The sequence below is a fragment of the Macaca mulatta genome, chromosome 10, assembly GCF_049350105.2.
Source record: "Macaca mulatta isolate MMU2019108-1 chromosome 10, T2T-MMU8v2.0, whole genome shotgun sequence".
Lineage (NCBI taxonomy): Eukaryota > Metazoa > Chordata > Mammalia > Primates > Cercopithecidae > Macaca > Macaca mulatta.
In genome coordinates, this window is record NC_133415.1 from 61,525,189 (window position 1) to 61,548,999 (window position 23,811).

Sequence of the window (23,811 nt, forward strand, 5' to 3'; positions counted from 1 at the left end):
ACAGGGTTTCACCATGTTGGACAGGCTCGTCTCAAACTTCCGACCTCAGGTGATCCGCCTGCTTCGGCCTCCCAAAGTGCTGGGAATACAGGCATAAGCCACCAAGCCCAGCTGATTTTATTTCTTAAAGGCAACCCCAGCCGGGCGTAGTGGCTCACGCCTTTAATCCCAGCACTTTGGGAGGCCAAGGCGGGCGGATCACCCTTGGTCAGAGTTTGAGACCAGCCTGGCCAACATAGTGAAACCCCGTCTCTACTAAAAATACAAAAATTAGTCGGGTGTGGTGGCAGATGCCTGTAATCCCAGCTACTCAGGAGGCTGAGGCAGGAGAATCGCTTGAACCCAGGAGGCAGAGGTTGCAATGAGCCAAGATCACGCCATTGCACTCCAGCCTGGGCAACAAGAGCGAGACTTTGTCTCAAAAAATAAATAAATAAATAAATAAATAAATAAATAAATAAAATCTTCCCTCTCAGAAAAGGTAGAAGTAACATTCCATGGTTTCTTGCCCATCAGAGCGAAATTTTACTGAGGGAGGAGTTGGTCCAGAAGTTCAGTTCAGCCTCAATGAGGTCACTGCTGCTGGGGAGAGGCAGAGGAGTACATACTAGTTAACTGTTGCAAATGGAGATGTCTTCACAGCAAGGGATATTTAGAAAAGAAATTATTTTGAAAAGCTTATGCTAACCTCAGCCAAACATGCTAGTGTCCCAGAATTATGGCCTCCTGCTTGACTTCTCACTGGAATGTCATATGTGAATTCTCTTCTGCTTGCATCAGCATCTCCGCGTGCAGATTCATCTCAAAGGTCTCTTCAGCCGATGTCCTCAGTGCCCCTGACACAGCCCCTTGGCACTTGCCTTACACACACATGCCTCTGCACCAGCTTTCTCCTGGCAGCACCTTCCTTTCCGCCGGAGGCTTTCCCAGGCCTCCTGCCTCCCAGAAAGTCAGAAGTCAGCGCCTCCCTGAGAGCCGGTGAGGGTTCCGTCTCCCCTAGGCAAGTGGTGCTGATGCCTGTTCCCTGCATCCATCTCTGAGAAGCTGCAGCAGAACTGAGCTCCAGCGGCCACTGCAGTAATCTCCACAGTCTCGTGGGGGCACCTGCCCTTCTTTGCCCTGCTTTCCCTCTTCCTAGCAGTGTTTCAAACAAACTCCTTATAAGGGAATCTTTCTTTCAGGGTCATCATCTGGGGGGATTCAAACTAAGATACCTCAGATTCAGTATTCTTGAAGCATGTGCCTCTCCCTCCTGTTTTCCCATCTCAGTTAATGACAGCACCCCGGACAGCTTCCAAACCAGAAATGAGAAGATTATGTTTTGCATTCTTTCTTCTGTATTTGAAAGCCCTTCTTTCAAGTGGACATCAATTTCTAAGAATTACTCCTAAAAAATCTCTTTGATTAGTACTTCTCTCACTCCCAGTTCTCTCGAGCTAAAGCTCAACAAAACCTTGGACAACTGTAATAGTTTCCTAACTCCTCTACATATTTTTAATGTATCCTCTCTCCAGTCTATTCCTCATAGAGCCACATGACTTATCCTTGGAAAACACAACTTTGATCACCTATTGCCTTGCCCGAAACCTTCTGATAGCTCACCCCTCCCTCCAGGAGAAGGCTCAACCTCCCTAGTTGTGCACAGATCCTTATGAGCAGGTCCTGCTTTAAGTCTCTCCAGGCTGGACCTTCACCCACTGGCAACCCACCACCCACCTTCTACTTGCAAGTCCCCAAAACGATAGTCTACCTTTGTCAACACTGGGCTTTGCACATGAACATACTATTCCTTGAGCTTAGAATGTCTTTTCACTTCTTCTTTTTTTTTTTTTTTTATCTGATGAATTTGTAACATCCCCAAATTACCTAATTGAAACATCCCTTGCCTGCCCCCCATAGCCAAGTTAGAGGGATCTCCCCTGTGCACAGGTGCTATCATATCGGGTGCAGCATATTCTCACTCATATCGGGTGCAGCATATTCTCACTCATGTGTCTTTGCCACGTTGCTGTGAACTCCTTCGGTGCAGGAAGCATTTCTTACTGTATGGATTTCTGTAGTTCCTGCATCAATGTTGGTTGGCACAAAAAGTGGATACCCAATAGTTACATCCTTCCAGATCCTTAGGCCAAAAGCTGGAGTCATCCAGACCCTTGTTTTCCTTTACACCTCACACGTTCAGTCCATCAAGACATCTGCTAGCTCTGTCTCAAAAGTCCATCTAGGGCTGGGTGCGGTGGCTCATGCCTGTAATCCCAGCACTTTGGGAAGCCGAGGCGGGTGGATCATGAGGTCAGGAATTCAAGACCAGCCTGGCCAAGATGGTGAAACTCCGTCTCTACTAAAAATACAAAAAAATTAGCCGGGCGTGGTGGCATGCGCCTGTAATCCCAGCTACTCCGGAGGCTGAGGCAGAGAATTGCTTAAGCCTGGAGGGGCGAAGGTTGCAGTAAGCTGAGATTGCACCACTGCGCTCCGGCTTGGGCAACAGAGGGAGACTCTGTCTCAAAAAAAAAAAAAAAAAGTCCATCTAGAGTCCTGCCACTTTCAACTACCACATGTTACCAATGGGATCCACGCCCATCTCATGCCTAGATTATTACAGGAGCCTCCTGACGCTTCCTTCGTTTTCACCCTCACCAACCTATACTCTATTTTCTTTCTTTCTTTTTTTTTTTTTCCTTTGAGATGGAGTCTTGCTCTGTCGCCGGGCTGGAGTGCAGTGGTACAATCTTGGCTCACTGCAACCTCCGCCTCCCTGGTTCAAGCAATTCCTCTGCCTCAGCCTCCCGAGTAGCTGGGACTACAGGCATGCACCACCATGCCTGGCTAATTTTTTTGTATTTTAGTAGAGACGGGGTTTCACCATGTTGGCCAGGATGGTCTCGATCTCCTTACCTCGTGATCTGCCCGCCCGGGCCTCCCAAAGTGCTGGGATTACAGGCATGAGCCACCACGCCCAGCCCCTATACTCTATTTTCAACAAAGCAGGCAGTCATCTTCTAGAAATGTAAGGTGGTTTGAGCCACGCCCCACCTCAGCACTCCCAATGTCATCTCCATTTCACTGGGATCCAGTAATACTTCCTGTGTCTTCATCCTACTCCCCGACTGAGATCATCTACCAGCCTCTCCCCTGCCCCTCAGCTTCATCCCCAGCCTCCGACTCACCTAGAATGCTCTCCCCTCGGCCTCAGCATGCTTAACACCTCATTTGCTCCATGCCTGTGCTCCAATGCCACTTTCTTAATGAAAACCAAATCTACAGTTGGAATCACCTGCCCACACCTCCCTCACTCCCCGCTTTTTATTTTTCCATAGCACTCATTGGCTTTGAGCATACTCTAAAATTCACTTATTTCCTACTTTTATTTCTCACTGGCTGCCTCTGTGCATGTGAAGACAAGCCTCCCATTTGCTGGAAACTGTCAAGTGCTGGGAACAGTCTGACAACACAAAAGGTGCTGGGTAGCTTTACCACGGGACAAATGGAAGAATGGGTACAACTTCGTAGACTGTAGAGTCACCGTATGTGTCTGAGAATGATTTGCATCTGGGCATGGTGGCTCATGCCTGTAATCCCAGTACTTTGGGAGGCCGAGGCCCACAGATCACTTGAGATCAGGAGTTCAAGATCAGCCTGGCCAACATGGCAAAACCCTGTCTCTACTAAAAATACAAAAATGATCCAGGTGTGGTGGCAGGTGCCTGTAATCCCAGCTACTGGGGAGGCTGAGGCAGGAGAATTAATTGAACTCGGGCGGTGGAGGTTGCAGTGAGCTGAGATGCTACCGCTGCATTCCAGCCTGGGAAACACAGCGAGACTCAGTCTCAAAAATAATAATAAAAAAAAAGAATGGTTTACAAAAGATATGCCTCAGAAACATGGCTCGGAAATGTGGCCTTTTGTTAAACTCCTGGTTAAGATCGCCTTTCCATTGCACAAATAATATTTGACAAGTATAGAGTGATTTATATAGCCAAAGTCGGGAATATAATTAATATTAAAAAATGACAAAGGCGAAATTTATTTTAATAATATTTTATTTAACCTAATAATTCCAAAAATTATGTCAGTGTGTAATCAATATAAAACTATCAATGACCTATTTTACATTATGTTATATGTTAAGTCATCACAATATAGGGTGTATTTTACACTAAATGGCACGTCTCAGTTTGGACCAAACACCTTCCAACTGCTCATTAGCCATTTGTGCTACTATATTGGACAGCACCGATCAAAGCAATTCCCATTTTAGGAAAAAGTCTTGGGTGGAAGATTGGCTTTGTTTGCTTGTCTTTGTAATAAATGAGTTATTGGAAATATATCCTAAATTCTAGTGCTTTAAATGAGCTACATTTTAGGTTAGCCAATATAAATTTCATTAATGACTCCTAAATCTGACTGCTAAATCTCAGTCACATCTAAGCATTGTTGTAAGCTTGATGTCTACTGGATATATCACCAGAGTCCAGCCTGCTGTAGGGCTGAGTTAGGAGAGCTGAGGCTACTTCATTATTTTTGCACAAAAAAGCAGCTACCTATGTCAGACACCCTGTTCCCCAGGCACCATGATTTTTGAAGTTGAGAAGTGATATGAGGGGAAGCCATTCCCTGATGACTCTTCCCTCCCACCCACTTGTGGATGTGCATCGATTAAGGGCTGCTGGTGTGAACCTAGAGAAAATTGCCTGATAGCCTTGGGTCAAGCAATTTCCATATTTACATCTCATTGACACATTGTGAGCAACACAGCTGAACTGTGAACTGTGAGAGGTTATGTGTTATCGGTAGCTTTAAGAACTTGATACATTGATTACTTAAAACTTTTTTTTTTTTTTTTTTTTTTTTTTTTTTCCCCAGAGAAGCATTTATGGAGCTCGTGGCGTGAGGTATCTCCTTCATCCCTTCAGTAAGTCAGTGTGGGCCAAGGAGTCTGAGGATCAGAGGCCTTGTGACTTTTTAAGTGAAGATTTACTAAGTGCTAGGGCCCATTGTGTTTTATTTTATTGACGCATCCCAAGCTCTAAGAGGGAGAGACCTTTATTGTCCCAGTTTCACTGACATGGTTTGGGAAGGTTAAAACATGATGAAAGGAAATAGACTGAAATGATACAGTAATACGTAACTGAGCATTTTCGCCAACATTTTTACGTGTTTTAAAATGTCATTTTCTGGCCAGGGGTGGTGGTTCACACCTGTAACTCCAGCACTTTGGGAAGCTGAGGCTGGTGGATCACTTGAGGCTAGGAGTTTGTGACCAGCCTGGCCAACACAGTGAAACCATGTTTCTACTAAAAATATAAAAAAATAGCTTGGTGTAGCCATGCGCACCTGTACTATTAGGTACTTGGAAGGCCGAGGCATGAGACTCACTTGAAACCGGGAGGCAGCGGTTGCAGTGAACCAAGATTGCGCCACTGCACTCCAGCCTGGGTGACAGAGTGAGATTCTGTCTCAAAAAAAAAAAAAAAAAAAAGTAAATAAAAATAAAATGGTATTTTCTTTCTTTTTTAAAAATATCTTTTATTATTATTTTAGATTCAAGAAGCACATGTGCAGGGTTGTTACACAGATATATTGCATAATGGTAAGTTTTGGGCTTCTAGTGAATCTTTCACTCAAATAGTGACCATTGTATCCGACAGATAAATTTTCAGTTTTCACCTTCCTTCTGCTCTCCCGGCTTTTGGTCCCCAGTGTCTATTTTTTCCATCTCTGTGTCCATGTGGACGCATTGTTTAGCTCCCACTTACAAGTGAGGACATGCAGTATTTGATTTCCTGTTTCTGAGTTATTTAACTTAGAATAATGGTCTCTAGCTCCATTCATGCTGCAAAAAAGGCACGATTTCATTCTTAAAATGGCACTTTATGAGGTTCGCTTTTCCTGGCAAGAGGAACTAACAAAATGGAGATGTCGGATTCTTTTATTAAACCCAAACGTGGTGAGCCACAGATGGAAGGCAGAAGGTCGCTGATTCTGGAAAATGAATCTGGGAAATGATAGCCTGGGGTCAATAGGGCCAGGTACCAAGAGGGAGGCTGGTTGGGATTGTGGAGCTATGTGCTTTTCCTTCTCTGCACTTCCCTCAAGAGAACAAGGGCTTTCCCCATCACCTTAGCAGAGCATCAGTCCCCCCGTGTTGAACCAGCTGGCACTCTGGCAGCCCCTAAAGCACTCTCCTCCCCAGCTCCCACCTAAGCAAGGTGGGGATGATTTTAAGGCAGGCAGCTGTAGAAAAAGAGTAGGGCTCCGGGAGCTCTCCAGAGCTCCTCTGTCACCTGGCACAGAGGGTGGGTCACTCAGGGGAGGTCCAGCCCACTATAAACATGGAAGCCACGCACTCCGATGTCATTCCCCAGGCTCATCCTCACCACGACCTGCACCTGGGCCTTTGCTTCTTCTTTCAGGGATGTCGGACCAGCCAAGGCAGCTGGTGTTCCCACATGCATGTGGGCTCAGGAAGACATGAAATGGTCGGGGTCAGCCCAATAACTGAGCCACACACACTAGATGAGACAGTAGGGGAGTTCAGGCAGGCATGAATTAAAGGAAGCTTAATAAATATTCTCAGACAGATCAGGAAAAACAAAACAAGAACACACAGCTACAAACAGACTTTCATTGTTGGAATAAAGAGCATAATCGAGGGACTGAATAGTAGGGTGGATTCAGTGGAAGTACAAATCAGGAAGACCTCAAGAAGATGAAGAGATGGGAGATGGAAAGTAATATTTAAGAACATGGCTCCCTATAACAGGAGTCCCAGAAAGAGGAAAACAATAAACAGGGGGTGAAACACACACACAATTTCAGAATGTAAGGTCTTGTAGATATAATAATAGTAGCAGAGATGTCAATAAATCTTAAAAAAAAAAAAAACACTGACCAAGGAGACAAAAATTACCAATAATTTGGAATATTTGAGAAGCATTATAACAGTTACTTAATGTTATATTGTCCAATACAGTAGCCGATAGCTACATAACTCTTGAGCACTCGAAATGTGGCTAATGCAAGAAAATTTTAAGATTTTATTTAATTTTAATTCATTTAAATTTTAAAACTTAATACTTAATTCTGGTATTGAAAAACTTTTAAATATGTGTAGAACAATCTACTCTTTCAATTGTAAATTGAAATCTAAATACAGATCAAGTGTATCCAATTTTAGTATTTGTATTGAAATGCACTGTAAGAGTTAAATCCACCCTAGGTTTCTAACAGTCAATACAGACAAATAATGTACAGCATCTTGTTAATATTTTTATATTGATTATATGTTCAAATTATTATTTTGTATATATTGTCTTAAATAATATTATTAAAATTAATTTTACCTGTGTATTTTCACTTTTTAATATGGCCGCTAGAAAATATAAAATTATATACGTGACTGGCATTATATTTCTTTTGGACAACACTGATCTAATAGATGTACATAGGACTTACACTCACAGAGAATATTCATTTTAATTCCCATGGAACAAAGAAAACTTTCATAAATGCCAAATAATCAATACATACACAATGTGTTGATTATAATGGAATAAAGTTTAAAAATTGGTAATGGCAATAATACCACTTTGAACATCACTTGGACACATAAAACATTATAATGTATAGTATATAACCATTGGAGTTTAGAGGAAACTTAAAGGATATTACAAAATACTTGGAACTGAACAAGAATAAAAGCGTCAAATGTCAAACTTTATGATCCGTAACTCTCAAGTTGCACTTAAAGTTTTACATAATTTTGAATACACTAATAGTAAACAAGATATCAAAAAACCAAATACCTAAGGACATAACTAAACATATTAGAAAAAAAAAGAAAAATGGCAGAATAAAACCAAAGCAAAGAAAAAGATATAAAGTGAGTTTAAAAAAATCAATGAAATTGCCAAAAATCCCCATTAAAAGTGATTCTTTGAAAAATGAGATGGCAAAGGTCGTTATGAAACTTTATACGCCAATGCATTTAGACCCAGATGGACAACGGCTTAGGAAAAATAGCAGCCTTGGACTAGAGGAATCAAAGGAAAGGTGCCAAAGTGGAATAACAAATAGCACTCTCTCTCCCAACTGAAGTTTCTAGACAGGTTCCAAACCCAAACTAGGAAACGCGTTCCAGGAGGTTCCTAAGTGAGCGAGTGATTTGGGAGCCAGAACACACATTGGGAATCCAGGGGAGAGCAGTGAAATAAAATAAAACAAGAAGGGCCTTGGGTGAGCCCACTGCACCATGGCCTGAGTAGTAGTATTATTTCAATTATTTGCACCTGAGGAGACATACAGTCGCTTTCAATGTCAAGAATTTGCAGGTGAACCTCTCAGACCTTTGCTTTTCTCTTTTATGGGTTTCTTTTCCCTGGGACACATTGTCAGCCCTTAGCTGCTCACTAAAGCCTCCTGATTTGAGATCTACATGACAAATGCCTGATGCTAAGCAGAGATGGTGAGGCCCAGAGCCAGGAAGTCGAATTAATTTCCTAATTCTAAAGGTAGGGGTGTGTGTGTGCATGCATGAGAGAGAAAGAGAGAGAGAGAGAGAGAGTGCGAGAAACAAGAGGGGGAGAGAGAGATCAATTTTCTTGGTCTCTTTGCTTCTGTAGATGTAGTTAACAAGTCCACTTTTAGGGCTTAATCTGCTGGGCACACTTTCTTGATTTTAGAGCTAGCAATGATCTAATTGAGGCAGAGGGGATTGCCTGAAGTAAATACAGCACTGGTTCAGTTAGGTGGGGATAGATCTGCACTACCTTTAAAAGAAGATTAAGACATCTGAGCTGTTGGAAATACTAAACCGATTGGGCATCACCCTCTCCTAACATACCCAGATAGTGGCTGCACCCCCTGCTTTGCTTTGGGCCTGTAGGCAGAGCCAAGGGGACTGTCCCCTCTGCCTGACCCGCAGCTACTCTCCCTTTGTCTGCGAACAACCGAGAGAGGAGCGAGAGGAGCGGAGCGGGTTGGAGCCCAGAGCAGCAGAGACCCAGCCTAGCAGCTGACTGGGCCAGGTGCGTTTCCATTGGCTGCAGAGGCCAGGTTGAGCTCTATTTTCTTCTGTACATAAAGATAAGAAGCCAAGGGCCCCCTTCCGAAAGCAAACACGTTTAATTGGAACCACCGCCTCCCCATGATTCACCGGATGGAATTTACAATGGTGTTTACCCTTTTCCACAAAAGTAGCAAATGAATCAATCCCAATAGGAAATATAAATCTAGGAAATATAAATCCCCAGCAGATGCAATTTGAACCACACAGGAAAGGACTCACTGAGAAAGAAGGCCACTGTAACCCTAGAGTATTTTTGCCCAGAAGTAAGAGTCAAGAGTGGTCCAGGTTAGTTGAGGAGAAGCAACTTCAGATATGAGCTTAAAACAAGTCTTTGCACGAGCCACCTTTTGCTTGGCCCCTCTTAGCAGTGGGAATTCAGACAAAACTTCAGGAATGCTTTGCTGGGCAGCTGTGGTGCATTCAAAGCAGAGAAACTGCCTAATCTTTGCAAAACCAACAAAGATAAGCAATAGCTTTAGCTGGGCTGAAATTAGCCAATGCACTGCTACACAATGCCCTGGTGACCATTATTGAGGCTCTGACCGCCGCACGGCACTGCGCAAGCACGCTGGCAATGTTTAACAAACCATCTGTCTTGTACCTGCTCCCACTCAACAGGGGCCTTTGTTTGAACCCTGGCCCCATCCAGCATGTCAGCTATCTACTCCCCAACAAGAGAAGCCCCCTCATCCCATTGTACAATTTTCATAACTCTTTTGATTGCAGTTTGTCCTACACAATGACTTCTGCCAGAGAACATTTTGGAAAGGGAGATAGGCATTCTGAATCTGTCCACTGATTAGTTTCTAGAGCACCATGTGTGTAGAAACCTTACTTGCTTATTTGATTTCCCCCTCATTTGTCTTCTTTTAAGAGAATTTCAATATTCATTCAAATGTTGATTTTATTTTTTCCTCGGTTAGTTGTGTTTAAGTTAGAAACCTCTCTCTCCTGCTCTTTTCCTCTCAGATATATGTTTTATACTATGGTAAGATATTTTCTGCATATGTCGGGTGCAGTGGCTCACAACTGTAATCTTAGCACTTTGGGAGGCTGAGGCGGGAGGATCACTTGAGCCCAGGAGTTTGACACCAGTCTGGGCAACATAGGGAGACCCCAGACTCTACAAAATATATACACGTGTGTATGTACACACATATACACACATACACATACACACACATATATTCTGCCTAAATCACACAGTATCTGGAATTTACTGATTATATTACATAGGCGTTAGATGAAACCATTTGAACTTAATGTTTTCATAGATTTATAACAAATATTGACTGTTCATTTCACATGGTCCAATATATGTATTTCCTTGTAAAACGACCCACTTTATTTTAGAGTAGATGTTTGAGAAGATAACTGAGCCAATACATGGTTTTTATTTTTTTAAAAAAGTCTCCTTTGAGAATTTATTTATTTATTTATTTATTTATTTATTTATTTATTTATTTTGAAATGGAGTCTCGCTCTGTCGCCCAGGCTGGAGTGCAGTGGCATGATCTCAGCTCACTGCAAGCTCTGCCTCCTGGGCTCATGCCATTCTCCTGCCTCAGCCTCCCGAGTAGCTGGGACTACAGGTGTCCGCCACCATGCCCAGCCAATTTTTTTGTATTTTTAGTAGAGACGGGGTTTCACCGTGTTAGCCAGGATGGTCTCTATCTCCTGACCTCGTGATCCACCCGCCTTGGCCTCCCAAAGTGCTGGGATTACAGGCGTGAGCCACTGCACCCGGCTGAGAATTTATTATTTCTCTTTTTCTTCACCTTGCCTGGCTCTCAGCGATTCTCCCTCATGCTCAGGGGTAAAATGTCCCCATATTCTTTTTCTATATGTCACCATGCTAACATAATTTCAATTACCTCAGATACACCTTGGCAACGGTGACCACAAGAATCCACTCAGCCTTGGAAGCTGTCCTTGAAACTCAACCTGAAATCCCTGCCTAGCAGACAGGAGACCTCAGGCTGGACGCCACCCCACTGTGTTATCTCGGCCTCCCCGGGACTCTTAGGATACGACTTTCTTAATCTTTCCAAGGGGCTAAGCTTAACCAGAAGGAAATACTGCATTAGATGTGTGGAATACTTCAAGATCTGTGGGATATGAAGCTGAAACCAGCTCTGTGTTTAGAAATGGTTGCCATGCATGTGTCTATTTCCCCAAACTAGCACCAGAGCCTTGGTTTGAGGGTCTGTATTTGATCCTTTACTCTTTAGAAAAGAGAGACCTTGTTGAAGGAATGTTCTCTTTCCAGAGGAAATTTGGGAAACAAAACGGTCACCTTAAAAATAGCAGCACAATAAATTTTGTCCTTAAATTTAAATTTTCCTTCAAGCCAGGAATTAAAGCAAAGGTGAGAGTGGAAGAACCTCTTCAGATTGTAAGTCTTGAAATTTCCAGGCAAAGGGAAGTCATTGTGGGAGCATTTGAGCAGATTGGTGGTTACCACTGGGGACTCTAGGAAAGAAATGTTTCTTCATGTTTTTAATCTCATCCTTTAATTCCAATTTTGGTGTATGTTATATGTTTTGTAAGGTATTCTAACATTAAATACATGTTATGTGAATACAGTGTGTGTTCATAAATATTTCCTTCTGTCTTATATTTGAGTTGTTTTGGCCTTTTGACTTGTGAATAATGCTGCTACAAACAGCATGTGCATGTATTTGTTGGAGTCTCTGTTTTCAGTTCTTTTGGGTGTATACCTAGGAGTGAAATCTCTAGGTTATATTGTAATACTATGTCAGTTTTTTGAGGTATTGCCAAGCTGTTCCCCACAACAGCTGTACTATTTTACTTTCCTACCAGCCAGTGTAAAAGGGTTTCAGCTTCTCCACATCCTTGTCAACACTTATATCTCTTAAAACAACAACAACGAACTCATGGTCATCCTAGTGGATGCGAAGTGTTGTGTCATTGTGCTGTTTATTTGCATTTTCCAAGAGTCATCTTTGTCCACGTGTCCTTTGAAATGAACTTCAAGGACAAGGATATGCACCCTCTGGTGTTGGTTGAGAATGATTTATGGGTCCTTCCACAGGCCCCTCTGGCATCTCCCAAAAGCTACCACATGGCTGCAGGTGTGGGTGTCTCAGTAGGTCCCCCTTCCTAAGAAGCATCATTGCCACCAGGCCAAACAGGCCAGGAAGGAGGAGTGGTGTGCACCCCACAGTGAGGGGAAAATAAAAGAAGACTCAACTGCAGGCGGAGAGGGAGCAGGATCCTTGGAGCCCAGGGCGTGGAGACGGCCGGGCTCTGGGAAATCAGAAGAAAGAGCACATTTCGAGGCAAAAGGCCCTGTGATGGGCCAGAGTCCTGAAGCCTAAACAGAGGACCATAGCATGGAGGTGTGTTCTGGGTGTACAGGCAAAGAGGCACAACCCACGGCCAAGAGTGGGCAGGAAGGCAAGGAGCGAAGTGAGACCTCCGGTACAGAATGCAGGTGCACAATATAGGCTTGGACCAGGGAGCTTCAGAGTCTTGGGGTCCAGAATACACTGGCACATCTGCAAACAAATGGAGGAGCACTTCCTGCTCCTGAGCGCACAGCCTCTCCCCTGTTTTGGGTTGAAATGTTGGTTCTCATCCTGGACCACAGTTTGAGCCACTTGCTGAGCTTATTAAAATCCCCATGCCCAAGCCAACTAAATCAGATCCACTGTGTATGGGGACCCAGGCATGAGTATTTTGACATTCCCCTACTAATTCAAATGGGAAGCCAAGTTTGAGAAAAGAAGAATTTTAGGTTTAAAATAGTAGATTTAAAATGTGGAATTTATTAGATTGTTTTTGTTATGAAGTAAGTATGATCACGCTGTAGGAGTTTGGAGGAAAAGAAGATGATGAAGGAAGAAGATACCACCTGTTGCCTCCTGGCCTTTTGGCTGATGCAGATGCTCCAGCCTGTGCCCTGTTTGGGGGGTTCCATTCCTAAAAGGACAAACTGGGGCTGGCAGCCAGGGTTGGGCTGTGCTGCTGGGGAATAGGATGGGATGTGTCTTCTGAGTCCTCGGCACTGAGGCGGGCACAGTGAGGGTAGCACTCAATAAATGTTTGTAGGGTGAGTGAATGGAAGCATGAAGGCATGAATTCATGAAAAGCAGCCCGAGACATGGTCCCTACCCTCTAGGAACTTACAAAGGGGCAGCCGAATAGGCATTACAATAACAATAATCGGAGGGCAGTAATAGTTCCCACATCAGTGGTTCTGTGTGTCTGTGCATGCATCCCTGCAGCCAGGGAAACCAGGGGAGGGGTTCTGAAAACTCTGTTTAGTAGCTGTGGCCTCTCTTATCTTTATTAATGCACCACAAAGCACTGTCACACTGTCCTCTTCTCGATAAAACCCATAAACAGGAGCAGAGGAAAACCCAAGGAGGCGGAGCCCTCTCGGGTGGCCACAGAGAGAGAAGTTGAGGAGAGCAGAGAAAACCCAACCTCTTGGATGTGGAGTTATTCTGTTGATATTTTGCTTCTTTGCTTGTTTGATGAGATGTCCTCAAGTTCTCTAGCCTACAGATAAATGAAGTAAGTTGATAAGCTGAGAGTTCCTTGTCAATTAGAGCTTCCCCTTCTGAAATGGTAGGTGTGGGGGAAAGAACACGCCAGGACAAGGAAGAGTTGGGGCTGGTCCTGTCTGATCATCTACTGTTTATACAACCTTAGGTAAGGTGCATAACTTCTCTGAACTGCAAAGCATGCAGCAGTTTCTGTTCTGCTTTCCTCTCTTGGTGTTTGCAGAGATTCAGCAAGACAGGTCTAAAAGGTACCTTCTACTGCTTAGGTGGTTTTAGCTTCCCGCCTCTCACAGGGCTGAGGGTGCACAGGTCCCTGCAGACACATAGCTGCCCACAGGCTGGGGTTACTGACTCTGCTAGCCTGAGCTGGAGCCCCATGCAGTTGCTCACATGCTGGGGAAGCAGATAGCCGCCAGTAGATACTAGATTTCTAAAAGGACACCAAAGAACCATTTATATGTGCAGCTTCACTAGCCATGACTGCTATTTCAATTCTCTCTCTCTTCTCCCTGTATCATGCCCAGGCACTTCTCTCTCCTATTCAGAAAGAGTATGGCCTTTTCCATCATGGCCCATTCTGCCTTTTTTTTTTTTTTTGTAGATTCAGATAAAAATGCATTTGGGTGACCTTAGGTGGCCGGTGAGTTGTTGATGAAACTGGGGTGTGGACATTGACCTCTGCCTGCTTGCACAGGTCCCTTGCACTGAAAAGCATGGCCCAGCTGTTTACCTGTTTACTCTGAGCCCTCAGGACAGCTATCCCCAGGGCGGTTCACATATGCTGCCAACCTGGTTTAGGCTGGGGGAGCCGAGCCTTAGCCAGTGAAATCTATGTGTCATTTGAAGAGCTGCTATGGAAAAGCTCATTTAACCTTTAAAATTATATATATATATATATATTTGTGGCTAGCCATACCACAGAGCTTCTCTGTATCTTTTTACTTGAGAAGTAATTTTATTTACTATTATTACATTTGTTATTATTTTTATTTTTTAGAGACAGGAACTTGCTCTGTTGCCCAGGCTGGAGTGCAGTGACATGAGCACAGTTCACTGCAGCCTTGACCTCCTGGCATGAAGCAATCCTCCTGCCTCAGCCTCCCGAGTAGCTGGGACCACAGGCATGCACTGTCATGCCCAGCTAATTTTATTTTTTGGAGAGATGAAGTCTCACTGTGATACCCAGGCTGGTCTTGAACTCCTGATCTCAAGAGATTCGCTCGCTTTGGGCTCCCACAGTGCTGGAATTACAGGCATGAGCCACCACACCTGGCCAAGAGAAGTGATTTTAAAATCTCAACTTGTCTCTGAGCTTCCTGAGGGCAGAAGAGCAGAGACTAAAATAGAAATAGTATTAGAGAACTTTCAACACTTGTGACTCTGCTAATATCTTGGTCTATGACTTACTGATTCCTCTCTTTGGGCCTCATTTTTCTTTTATAAAATGGAGAGGTAGACTTCTTATGGTCCTCAAGCTCTCAAGCTTTTTTATTTTTTAACTGATTTCATTTTCAAATAAATTTTTATGCACAGACCTGAATCTATAAAACCCTAAAGGAGATATTGTATTAGTTCAATAACTAGCCAGGGTACTCATCCTTAGTTTAAATTTATAACATTTAATTATCCCACAAAGAGAAAAATGTGGTGGTTTTATGGTGGATGTCTAAACATGGCTTTTATTATATAAAGAGAAAAGTTGGGGCTCTTAGAAATTTGGAAATCATATCAACTTCAACACACTTTTTTTCATAAAAAAGTTTTTTGGTTGCACAATCTAGATAAAATTTTGATCCACAGAGCTGAGTAGTTGCAAATGATACCTTTTTAAGAACAATCTGTCTGGAATCTCAATGTCTTCCTCAGTGTCCAGGAAAAGGGAGTGAAGTTGTATTTGGAGGCTGACACCAAGATGTCCACCTGGCGGAGTCAGCAGAGCGCCCTAGCTTAGTGGACTGTGCATGCTGTTTGTAATACCAGGGTCAAAACTCTTTTTAGAATATAAAAATAATAGACAATATTTTAAGCAAATGTTTTCTGGCCCGGAAAACACGTGTTAGGAAAGCAAGATCAACAGAAAATTATCAAATCCCTGAGCTGTCCTCGCTAGCTGGTCTAGACAGTAAATATCTTGATGAAAATATAAAAATATTTTATTTGACATTGATACTTTATCTTCACGTTAAGCAGGAAGCATTAAGACAAATGACCTGCTTTTTAAAAACTCCCGTGTTTTTCAGGGTCATGTAATGTAGCTGTGTGGATCCATTTCTGATGAACCCCCAGGCTGCACCAAATCAGTGCGGAAGTAACTCCATTCATCATCTTTCCCAGGGCACTCACTTTTCCTCATATTACCAGGAAAATGAAACTTTAAATCAAATAGCATTGCTGGACATTCTTACCCAGGGATGCCCACAACCATGTGCTTGGCCCCAGAACACTCAGCCTGGCACCGTTGATACTTGCCTTGCTTCCTGTCCATGCTTACCTGGTAACACTTTTATTTTCAGTTACCTGGGATAAAAGGCACCGTGTCATTTTTAGACTGTGAGTGGCATTGCCCGCTTTGTCAGAGAGAGACACTCTCTACCTGGCAAGGGGCAGGAAGGAGTTATGGGGCAGGGTCTGCCTCTGCAGTTCAAATGTTGCCCACTTGGACAGCCCAGCAGTCTGGACTCTGGAAATTCTGCCCAGTGGTTGAGCAGCTATGGCCTGTTTGGGATTTGGCATTGGAAAGCAGATGTGTGAGCACATGGCAGGCATATGTGGTGGTGGGATTGATTGTGTTTCTGTATAGGTGACTGGCACTGCAGCCCTGTGGTGCCCATTTCACATGTACTTCACTTCCAGCACTCATGCTGAGAGAGAGAGGTCCCGTCCTACGTGTGCCAGGTCGTTGCTCCACTGTGGGGGGTACCACCTGCGAGCTCTGCCCTGCGTTTCGTTCAGATTCCCACCTGCTTCTCCTGGCGTGAACATCTTGTTGCACCAACTGTTATTACACTGGGTTTCTTTGGCTAAATGAATCCTGGAACTTCAGCCAAGTACCACGCCACTGCTTACAGGAAGAACAGCCATTTTCCAGCTACCACTGAAAAATGGGAAGGGCCGCACATCCTGAGACACAATACGGCATTCCCTTGTAGGGAAATTTCAGAGATTTTCAGGGGTTACTCTGAACCATGCTTGTATCCTGCATACCTGCTTTAGAATCCACAAGCTGCAACTTGACTGTGTTCAGGAAAGACAATACCTGGAGAGCCCTGGAAGAACCGTCAGCTACTCAGTGTTAGGTGCACCATGGCAGTGTGGCATGTCCAGGACAGCTCTCTCACCAGAGGGCTTAGGTGAGGTGTCCTCACTGGACATTATGAGAATGTTTAGCTTATTTAATGGAGACAGTTTCATTCTGCTTAGGAGGCAGCAGGAAAGAGAACGCTGCTGTATCAGTTGCGCACACCCATACATGCACATGTAAACCATGAACACACATACATGGGCCAGGTAAGGAAGAGAGATGGGGAGAGTAAGGGGCCTGGGGATAAAACTGGTTGATTAATGAGGCTGTGTAGATACCAGAACGCTTCCAGGATTCCCTGTTTCTACATCTCTGCTTATTGAAAAACAACAGACAATGGGGGCATGGGGAGGTGGTTTCAAACACCTGTTTGTTTAATATGGCTTGTCATGATGGAAATGTCAGTGTCTGGGGCAAGGCCATTGAGCAGAACTTTCGGTGTGATGGAAACATTTTGTGCCCGCCTGTCCAGTATGATAGCCACTAACTAGCCACATGTGGCCCTGGAGCACTAGACACATGGCTGTCATTACAGGGCAGGCCCAAGGCCTCAGCCCAGTAGATTCCACATTGGACCTTTACAGTCACCAACATGGAAATTTCCTACCTTTTCACCCAAGCTGAATTCCCAGACAATCTCTGGCTTGCTCTAGAACTCTGATGCATGCCAACATTTCTATGTTGCTTTGAGTCTGGAACCTACCCCTCCCCAGCGTTGACTCCTGCTCTCCATCACCCCTAATCTGCCAGACCCTATAGAAAGAGACATTCCATAAGTGTGTGTGGCTGGACCTTCGCTTCCCAGGCCACTTGCAATGGGCCTAGAGATATTCAGGTACAATTTAGTGCCTTTAAACTTAGGGTGGAAATAACTGTGGTACTGCTTCAGAGCCAACTGGCCCCTAACACAAACCTGCCCATGTAAATGGTGGGGACAGGCCCTGAATGGAGCCCGGTGCCCTGGGAACCAAGTCTGACCTCCTTAGTGGCCCTACAAGCCCCAAAGCTGATGCCTGTCTGGTCCCAGCATCACTCACACCTCACCTGTCATGGGGAGCTTCTGGTTCTGTCCCATGAGCTACACAGGGAGAATTTTTGGGTAAGTCTGTCTCCCTAGCCATTACCCAAAGCAGGTACAGGATGAACGTTGGTTGTTAATTTCAGTGGGGATTTCAAAGGCTGCCTAGGTGTCCTGAATAGAGTAGACATTTCCTCACTCTCCCCACACCTGCACCCACCCCACCACAAAGGAAAAGAATGACTTCTTTGTTCTTCTGGGACAAGTGATTAAAAAAACCCTCTTGCTCAGCCTGTCCCCTATAAAAGGCTTATCTTCTCTGCTTATAGGAGACACTTTAATTCCTTCCTGTTCACTGATTGCCACTCCTCAAGGCCCCTCAGTGCCAGTCCTTCCCAGTGCTCCAGGTAACGTCACTGTCACCGAGGAGCGCTGGAGACCATCTGTCACCGGACACACTATTGTTACAGCTGCAGCAGGTTGGACTTGCGGGCCACCCAGCCCCTGAGCACTGTGTTAGCTCCAAGAGGAGCCCACTGTTCTTCTCACCAGCTCCACTCCTACCTCACCGGGGAGATGGCTGCTTGATATTTGATTTTGCCGCCACTCTTTCTTCATTTCCCATTGGCCATGTCCCTTCCCAACTCCTTATGGTAAGAGTGATTTTACAAGAATTACTGCTTTAGAATTTTGCAACATCAAGGGACCCCAGGGGATGTGAGCAATCATAACCCTGCTCTGGGAGTTGCTGACTCAGGCTCCAGCCATCAGCCCTATTTTGTCAGGGTCGATCACCCTGAAGGTTTCAAAAAATAAAATGCTAAGAAATGTCTCTGCTGGCCTCTGGAAAGGCTTCCTGCATTTAATAAAATTGACAAGTAACTCAAATGAAGCTTTCTATGATAAAAATGCTGCGGCAGTACAGTGTTATCTTTTGTAGCCATGGTCTGCCATGATGTTCACTTTCTTCCCGTTTCCTGGTCCTGGGAAGCAGCAGTGAGGGCCCCCCAAGGATGTTCCACAGTGCAGGAAGCAGGGAGCCAGGGAATGCTCCAGGAGCGGGGATGTGTAATCGGAATCAGACCTTCCTCTCTGTGGGAGTAGCTGGGAGAGTGGAGATGTGGAAAGGGGAGTTGGAAGATCAGAAAAGCGTCATCTACTAGTGAATCTGAGAGGACCTGCCCTGGAAGAGGGACCATGAGGGAGTTTGGCAAAAGTCTGCAGGAAGTCATTTCCTCTGTGTAGCTCTGGGTGTCTGGTTCCCAGCCAGCTGGGCTGAGCCTGCAGAGAATGAGCTTGACACAGAACAGAGGACAGCAAGGACCCGCTGAGCCCCACCAGGCACTTCTGCGTCCATCCATTCTTGTGACCGGCCTACTCAACAGCTTTCAGAGGGTGATGGACACTGCTTTGCCTCTGTAGCCCAAACCTTGAGTAATTCTTCTTTTGATCAACTCTAACCCAGGTTCTTACAGGGGTGGGGATTCTGGGAAATAAAACTCTTGAGTAAACCAAGCTGACACAGCACAAGCGACACAGATTTGTTGAACCAGGAGAACTGCTGAGCCCAGATGGGAGAGCTGGCATGGGTACCAGAGCCACTGCTGAGAGGAGCCGGAGGGAGAGGTGAGAACATGGGGCAGGGTCCAGTAAAACAGGGTGGCACCCAGAGTAAGGCTGCGTCTGGAGAGTAGTGCCAAGCCACTACCATGTGTCTCCGGGCAGCTTGGATGGGCAGAGCACCTTGAGGGCTGCTGGGGAAGGTGACAGCTTGACATCAATGGCCTGTGGCTGAGCAAGTGGTTTCTATTGGGAGACAAATCAGAGCTCTTCTGGGGTTGTGGCTACAGAAGTTTCCCTTCAGAATGGCAGGTCCCTCAACATCCCACTCCTCTACTCCCGGACTTTGTGCCCTTGGTTTCCACATCTGAACCATAGACACCTGCTTCCCAGCTTGCAGTGAAGACTGACTTTGATATGTAGGTAGGTGGCCTTGATGATCATGTCTATTATGTTTTAGTTAAAGAGAAAAGGTCAGGGACTTTCCCAAGACACACAGCTGGCCATCGGCAAAACTGGAACTCAAACCAATGTGTCCTGACTCAAAACCCAGTGCTCCACCAGGTAAAACATGACATCAATTGCTGTATTCTGTCTGGTGTATCCTAAAACAACAATATAGTCTCCCCATTTATAGAGCATGAGCTTGGAATTGGCTTTCCTCTGTTGAGGATGCATTATTACAGTCTTGCTCACATTTTTCTCACAATTCCCATTGCAAAATAGCCAATGATAGTATTTATGCAAATGAAGGAAAGCTGACTTTGGACTGAGTTGATTGTCTTGGGCCCAAGCCCTCAAGCCCAAGCCAATAGCCAAGGCTGGTGGGGCCTGAGTCCTAGCCTCTTGGGATGATCGACCCTCAGTAGGGAGCATCGAGTTCCAGGGTCTGAGTGAGATGGTTAGTGATGGAGAGAAGACTCTGAAAAGGGAATGGAGAGAAGGTTCCATGGCACAGGAAGCAAATGGAAGCCATTTCATGAATGATATAAAAAGAGCTGGTCCAATTGTGAAGTAAATGGTTTGGAGCCCCTGGCCATCCTCTCTCCATACCTTCTCAGCTTCTCTACAGTCCTCCTCTTCTTCCCTGTCTGGGTATCCGGTGCTATCTCACCCTACTAACTAACCCCTCTGATCCCTTGCAGAGGAAACATTTCCATGCCAAACCTTGAGAGACAAGCAGAGTGTGGTGGGTATTAAAGACAACTATAGGCACAAGACAAAGATGTTAAAGCGAGGCCACCCAAGCTGCAGAGGGTGGCTCCAGTTTCCTAGAATTTCTCTCACTTTCCTTCAGTGGCACGAGGATGATGCTCAGGCACCAGGATCACTTTGTGGAGGGAAAAGCAGAGGCTCCCCACTGGGTCAGCTGGGGCTTCACGAAATTCGCCCCAGTGCTGCAAGAGGCTGCCGAGCTTGGTCACCACCAGCAATGCATCTTCAACTTTATTTCCTGTGTTGCTCTTCTGGGAAAACTTTTGGCAACAGAGGAATCAAGGTATGGGGCGTGGTGGGAGGGTATCAGATCTGAGGGCAGCTCCAGATGCAAGCTGTTGTTTGCAGAGGAAATGTGCTCTAATAGACAAAGAACCCATCAGACAGCTGTTTTGGGGTCCTCAATATATTACATTTTAAAAGGAAAGAAAAAAGCATTGCCTGTGAAAACGGCATTGGCAAAACATCTGCTGAGCACACAGCACTCCTGATCCCTGGTGGAGGTGGGGATGAGGAAGTCTGCAAAAAAGCTCTGAAGCAGGTGTGCCCCAAGTAACCCGTGTTGTCCCTTGTCCCTACTCACACCACCCACGTTCTAAGCAAGGACAAAGAGGCACGTGGGAGAGGCAGCTGCTGTAATCAAGAGGGTGGTGGCCCGTCACATTATCCAGAGCCACCTCACTCTGAACATGAACAAGGTTGTGAAGCATCATCATTGGTACTTCCTGCAGCTGAGGGAACAAGTGTGTCTAGAAGACCAGCTGGGAGGGGGACTGTGTTTGCAGACAGGTGTTTCTGGCAGACCCTCTCAGCAATTCATTCCCAGCACCATCTGCCTGTAGAACCATCGCTCATGCCAGCGAGAGAGTCTGAGGCTGCACTGCCACTCCATCCAGCATGACCTTTGGTAGAGAGCAGTTCTTCCAGCTCGTGCCGGCGACACTGTATCAGCTGGTGAAAGAGCAATCTCTCTTCTCTAGGACAGATGGATAAAATACGACAATAGAGATTTTCCAAAACATGTTCTTATCCATCACCTAGTCTCACTGAATCCTCACAGCACCCCTCTTCAGCTGTTATCATGAGCACCGCTGTCCGGATGAGGGGCTGAGGCTCAGAGACATCCGCAGAACTGATGTGTAGGGTGGCCCGGAGGACTTACCCTCCCCTCAACTCGAATGGTGGCTCTGTGATGCCGTTCTAATATCTGTGAGCCTCAGTTTCTGTCAAATGAAGGCAATCTTAACACTTACTTTATAGAGTTTTTGTGAACATTAAGAATTCAATATACAGTTTGTAAAGTGGTGCTTGGCACCAATAAGAGCTTAATAAATACAATAGTCTCCTTTTATCTGCGGTTTTGTTTTCTTTTCCTCACTCCCTGGAATTCATTTTATTACAATGGTTAGAATATTCGTGCCTTATCATTTTAAACAGAATCATCACTCTGTGTTCATTGAAAAACTAAAAATGGTAGAATAGATTAAAAGTTTCTTTATAATTTATAAGAAATTTTCATATACTTTTTTTTTTTAATTCAACTTGTACTTTAGATACATGGGGATACATGTGCATGTCTGTTACATAGGTATATTGGATGTTGCTGAGGTTTAGGGTATGGATCCCATCACTCACAGAGTGAGCATAGCCCCCAATAGGTTGTTTCTCAACTCTGCTCCCTTCCCACCCTTCCACATTCATAGTCCACAGTGTCTCTTCTTCCCATATTTATGTCTATGTGTGCTCAATGTTTAGCCCCTGCTTATAAGTGAGAACCTGTATTTGGTATTTGGTTTTCAGTGCCTGCATCAATGTTTTAGGATTATGGCCTCCAGATACATCCATATTACTGCAAAGGGCATGAATTCATTCTTTTTTTATGGCTGTGTAGTATTCCATGGGGTATTACTACATTTTCTTTATCTCATCCAGCATTGATGGGCATCTGGGTTAATTCCATGTCTTTGCCATTGTAAATAGTGTGGCAATGAATATGCATGTGCATATATCTCTTTGGTAGAATAATTTATTTTCCTTTGGGTATATACCTAGAATGGGATTGCTGGGTTGAGTGGCGGCTCTGTTTTAAGTTCTACAAGGAGAACTACAAAACATTGATGAAAGAAATCCTAAGTGACACAAATATAGAAAAACATTCCATCCCTATGGGTTGGAGGAATCAATATAATTATAATTATATTTATATATATTATATTTATATTATAATTATAATCATATATAATTATAAATATAATCAATATAATTAAAATGGCCAAATTACTGCCCAAAGCAATTTACAGATTCAACACTATTTCTATTAAACTACTGATGTCCTTTGTCACAGAATTAGAAAAATAAACTATTCTAAAATTCATATGAAACAACAAAAAAAAACAGTCCAGATAGCCAAAGCAACCCTAAACCAGAAGAACAAAACCGAAGGCATCACACTACTGGACTTCAAACTATGCTATGAAGCTAGGTAACCAAAACAGTATGGTACCAGTAAAAAGAAAGACACATGGAATAGAACAGAAAACTCAGAAATAAAGCTTCCACCTACAACCATCTGATCTTTGACTAAGTCAATGAAATCAAGCAATGGGGAAGCTCTCACTATTCAATAAATCGTGCTGGGATAGCTGGCTATTACTGTCTTCTCCATTCTTCCCTGTTGAGTTTTCCAAAGGTGCTGAGATCTCTATTTTCTCTTCTCATTCCTTTTTGCTTTTATAAATCTGTATTTAAGGTATTCCTAGCCCTGATCTTACTCTAAAATCCCCCCGAAGTTACTCCTACAGCATCTCTGGCAACCAACCAACTAGCACCACTTCTGTGACACTGGGTGCAGGTTCCTTTGTTTCTCCAGGCCCTTGGCACCTGGGCTCCAATTCCTGGTCCACAGTGGGGGCTGTTGTCAAGTATGTGTTCAAACTACCATCTTATAGAACTGAAGAATGGAGATGTCTGATAAGTTACCATTGGGGCTGAACAGTGAGCAACTTTGGGGTCATTCCGTGGAGCCTATGCTGTAGAATGAGCCAGTTTCTCAGCCATTCATTCAGAACAACAAGGATTGTTTCAATTCGGAACATGGAACATAGTCCATGTTTTA

The 23,811-nt window shown here is 44.4% G+C and overlaps 2 long non-coding RNA genes across 4 annotated transcripts; both read left to right on the forward strand.

The window, feature by feature from the left end:
- Nucleotides 1-4,868: 4,868 nt before the first annotated feature.
- Nucleotides 4,869-11,591, forward strand: LOC114670603 (uncharacterized). Its single transcript, XR_003720299.2, has 3 exons — nt 4,869-4,915; nt 5,545-5,593; nt 10,950-11,591. It is a non-coding gene; the product is annotated as an uncharacterized LOC114670603 (long non-coding RNA).
- Nucleotides 11,592-13,439: 1,848 nt separating this feature from the next.
- LOC144331548 (uncharacterized) lies at nt 13,440-21,937 on the forward strand. Of its 3 annotated transcripts, XR_013398820.1 has the most exons (4): nt 13,440-13,612; nt 15,843-19,547; nt 20,779-20,979; nt 21,539-21,937. It is a non-coding gene; the product is annotated as an uncharacterized LOC144331548 (long non-coding RNA). The 3 variants fall into 3 exon arrangements; XR_013398821.1 differs by having other exon boundaries at nt 13,440-13,750; nt 15,843-20,979; XR_013398819.1 differs by having other exon boundaries at nt 15,843-20,979.
- Nucleotides 21,938-23,811: the final 1,874 nt, after the last annotated feature.